The following is a 5,223-nucleotide window of genomic DNA, read 5'->3' as shown; positions in this document are numbered from 1 at the left end:
TAAATACAAGGGATATCCTTGTCTTGGAGATTCTAAGTTCCCGATCTCAACACATCTTTATAAGCTGAGAGTATGGTTATTTTACATTGGAAAGGGCTGTTACATACCCTTCTGAGTGATCGATTTTTAATGACGTCACACTCCCTACAAAACGCCAAACAATGTAAAAGATATAGTTGTTATATGTGCCATTCCAACTTGAGTTTATTTCACCTGTGGTTATCATGTGACTTACTGATTTACTTAATCTAAATCGTTTTAATATAACGTACTTAACTCTCTGTACTATCAGCCCAATTTTTATTTTCCAATTTTTTAAATAATTCGTTTTCAGTTTCTAGGGAGAATTTTATTGATTACATTTGAATATTACTATGTTTAACTTTGAGACAAAAATACTTGACTTATAAACTCAAGGTAACAATCACCTCATGAATAGGTGAGATTACTGTCAAATGAATATGCCCTTCATTTGATTCTAAGTTTGATACGTAACAAAGCAAAATTGCGCCAAAATAAGAAAAATATAGGTGTGACTTAGGGCGTCGTTTAGATATTGTCCTTGAAAGCATCAAACCTGAAATAATATTAGGTATTTCAAAAGAACTTTCAAAGATATTTAATTTATTCAACATTTTACCAGTTATTTAAATTGGTCACAAATGGTTTCATTCTGATAGTTAACTAAAGTATTATTGTTTGGCATCACATAACTTTAACCTTTAACCTTGAACTTGGAACATTTTTTTTACGTTTCATAATCATCTACATAAAATTACCTCGTAATATATCACATCATCAAATCTATAAACATATAGAAGTCTACAATATTTACACTACTCAGAGGTTCAAGTGGGAATCTCTACGTAACCCATGTGAAACCTCAGAACAACATTACAAACCATCGCCATTATTGTCCTGTTTCTTTATTTACAAATATACAACGCTAGAAATATTCATAAATTTGACTAGCTATAATTAGAATTTGAATAACGAGTATATTATTTATGCTAGGCAAAAGTTTGTTTGTTTGTGATGAATTCCGCGCAAAGCTAAACGAGGGATATCTGCGCTAGCCGTCCCTAGTCCCTAATTTAGCAGTGAAAGACTAGAGGGAAGGCAGCTAGTCATCACCACCCACCGCCAGTTCTTGGGTTACTCTTTTACCAACGAATAGTGAGACTGACCGTCACATTATAACGTCATCCCCATGGCTGAAAGAGCGAGCATGTTTGGTGGGACGGGGATTCGAACCCGCGACCCTCAAATTACAAGTCAAGCGCCCTAACCACCCGGCTATACATTAGATAAGATAATTGGCTTCTACCTTTCTGCTACTTTACTTTGGCAGAAAATGAAACACGTTACAGCAACAACCAAAATGCATTTTTAATACCAATGGGTTAGGTTAATAAAATAACTTCCCATGCATATCATCACTAAAAAAGTTGAAAAAGCATTTGAAAACGTCACCTGCACAGTTAAAGTACCATTTTGGATTCAAAATTTCAATTTTTATGAAGCCATATTTAAACTTTAAGAAATGTTTCTTTCTTCAACATATATCGTCTATGACGTTACATTTGACAGATTTTCTAACTTAACTTTACCGCCACCTCTCGTTCTCTGTCATTTTAGTTTCCTATTGTCTTTACTTTATTTGGGGGGTGCATAAAGATGCGTATCAAGTGCGTAAGGATAAATCTATTGTAACCTCTTTCTAATAATAATTTTATTTTATTAATTATCTATAAAATTTACTAAGTAGTTGGTTCTATGCTCAAAAGCCTTTTTTGTCTTTCGTGATTTACACTATTTTACGAAGTTAGATTTAGCACTATCTGTGAATCACTTGAAAAATGTCAGCGTCACGACATTTTATGTTTTGATAAACGAAACGAGAAATTGGGAAACATCAAATGGGTTGTATCACTATTTCATTGGGAAACATCAGATGGGTTGTATCATTATTTCATTGGGAAACATCAGATGGGTTGTATCACTATTCCATTGGGAAACATCAGATGGGTTGTATCATTATTTCATTAGGCAACATCAAATAGATTGCATCATTATTTCAAATGAATCGCTGAGCGTTTATGAACTTTTAAGTATCACATTTTCTAGTGTGCAATATCTTTTTTTTTTCCTACTGATTTTCTTCAACAAACATAAGACGGATAAGGGCTAAGTAAGCTTCCAAAACCGTGTTACTTATCCTGATAAGCTAGTGGAAATTTCTTTGTGACTTGTCCGGCTGTTACTTGTTTCATGACCATTTCGTGCTTTAGAAGATATTGTAGCATTTTCCGTTTTTCCTTTTTTACTTCCAAAGCTGCTGAGATGGTCTAAGTTTCCGTTGTGTTCCATTCACAGCACCCACAGAAGAGACTTTGACTTTTCGCGTTGGTTGGTATTTTCGGTTCGATGAGTTTGCCTTTTTAGCTTTCCCTGTGTTTTTAGTTTTTTTGGTTGTTTTTGTACTGAAAGAAAGTAGTTTCTTTTTCTTTTTAGCCGGCTTTTTTGTTTGATCTATGATAACATTCTTGTTGGAAGCTTTTGGCCTTACCCATCGAGGAATTTTTGAGGAGAGGGCTTTAGGTAAGGAATAAGCTTCTGTTTCCTTCACAAATGTTTTAAATTTTGGTGTTAAAGGTCTGAATATAGTTATGGTATCGGCGAAGCGTACATTTCTTCTAGTTTTCTTTGGTTTTGTCAGTATGATAGTTGAATTTGGGGATTTGTTCACTACAAAGGTGCCATCTACTTTGTCAGATAAAGTGGAAATACTCCTGGGGATATCCCATGGACTTGATCTTTCCACACTTTCTAACGTATTATCTTTTGCCTTTTGTTCTATTTGTTCGGAACTTTTATTGTATACCGTGTCTTCCTCAGGTGTAACAGGTGTATTGAAGTCGATGATGGAATCTCTGCGTGTTGGAGCTGGAGAAGGAGTAGAAGAATCAATTTCATCTTCTGTGGCGTCTTCCATATCATCATCACCCCAGTAGTCCCTCATGACGTCATCCTGAACATCACAAAAAAAGTTAATAAACCGAGGCTCTAGAGTCCAGTTTGTTGTTATAGAACTGTTTAAGACAGATTTTATATGTTTTTCTTTGATATTAGAAGAAGGGTCGTATAGTCGCAAGTGCAATCCTTCCGACGTAGCAAACAATACAGGGGTAATAAGAGCAGCCTTCGTGTCTTTAACTTTATTTGGCTTTTTGACGATATCCTTACTTACTTTCCGTTTCTTGTGGTTAGAAGGCCTAGGAGACATGTCCCCTATGGAATTGCTCTGGCAACAATAAAACAAAGACAGGAACTTGCGTCTGAAGTCCTTGCGCTGCCAAAAGATAACAAAGGGATACACGACAGGAAAGAAGAACCGTAACCAAGTGAAACCAGTGTCCACGCCAGACGCTGGTTCTTCGATTAGACCGGTCATGTTCAAATATGGCTGGGGTGTTTTTGTGCTGTTGTAACATTGACACATCTGACTTACTTGTTTTACTGCGATGTATGGAACCTCAAGCAAAAGGTAGGCGATAACAATTATGACTAACAGCTTAGTGCTGGCCCATTCTCCCCATAGAAACGTTTCTTGAAAAAAGAGCTCTGTGTATGTGAGCTCTTGTCGCTTGTTCTTGTTTCCTTGGTGCTCTTTAAATCTTCTGATTCCTAAGTAGGCGATACAGAGGAGGTTTACTAAGACTGGGAGGCAATAACAGAAGACTGTAAGTACGAGGCCATAATTGAACCATTCATTATCCCCCATACTACACGCGTATCGTGCCGGAAAAACGCGCACTTCGATCCGTCCTATTAGAAAAGGCAGTCCGATCCAAATGCCCGCCAGCCACAACATCACCATAGCAACAATTTGTTTCGGTACTGTTAACAAACGTTTGAATTCCAAGGGCCTCCATATTGCAACCCATCGCTCAACAGACATTATAGTGATCCCAAACGTAAATTCCAGAGTGGCAAGTTGAATGAAAAAGGCATTTACAGAACACATTGTTGTCCCTAGAGTCCAATAGCTTCTTGTAATGTAGTACAAAGCTAGCAACATGTTACACACACATTCCACGAGGCAGGCTAGCGCAAGATTCAGAAGAAGCATATTAAAAACCAGTCTTCGCAAACTAAAGCTCGAAAAATATGTGGCAATAACAAAGACATTGGCTGTAAAGGCAACAAAAAACAGCAAAGCTAAGACAACTGATACCTCTATCGGAGTGCTATTGTCTTCAATAGGCGCTGCAGTCGGTGGAGCTTTAGTCACTAAGGAAATCGAGTATTTTGAATTTCCTGACAAACTTGCAGTGTCGTTACTCATCTTTTGTTATCTAAGAAACACATAAAACACTGAATATTCACTTCTGATGATAAACAAGGCTTGAACTAAATTACGTATCATAGAAATTTCATTCTTTGAAGTCTATCATTCAACTACCAAGACAAGCTTCAACCTGTACACCCTGATACTGACACCACGCCATCTGCTGACAAAAAACACTAAATCACGTGACTACGTAGCCAAGCATAACAAAACAACAAACTAATGAATCAATACACCTTACCTAAATCATCGAATTGCAAAAAATCTACACTTGCAATTTCGTAGGTTTGCACATAATCACTTTTTTATACTTCACGTTATAAGAAAACGTGCAAACTATCTATGTCTTTTTTGCCTGTTTATATGTCCATTAATCAAACTATCTATCTACTAGTTTACCTATTTGCCCCTCAATTAAATATTTTTAATGTAACAATTCTAGCACTTTCGAGAAGTATATCTGTTTCCTTTATGAGCGAAGAGTTTTTTTTTTAATTTTTTCATCAGACTTTCTTACCCTACGTTTTTTTATTCATCGTAAATTTCTATCTCACTGTATGTTTCGTTATACACAGAAACCTATTTAGTTGCGCCCCTAGACGTCCAGTCAACAGATGTGATACAATATATAAAATGTTGGTCAATTCTGGTGTCATCATATCGCATTTTAATGATATGGTTACTCAGTCTACTCGAATAACACTTGTATGATGCCTTATTCTCGTAATTTTAAAATCTTATTTTAATGATAAAGCACATTATTCTCCTAACAATATCCTTAGTTTTAATGACATGCCACCTTATTTGATATGACACATTATTCTCCTAACAATACCCTTAGTTTTAATGACATGCCACCATATTTTAATAAT

The sequence above is a fragment of the Limulus polyphemus genome, unplaced genomic scaffold (genome assembly GCF_000517525.1).
Source record: "Limulus polyphemus unplaced genomic scaffold, Limulus_polyphemus-2.1.2 Scaffold1388, whole genome shotgun sequence".
NCBI lineage: Eukaryota > Metazoa > Arthropoda > Merostomata > Xiphosura > Limulidae > Limulus > Limulus polyphemus.
This window is presented reverse-complemented; position numbering follows the sequence as displayed.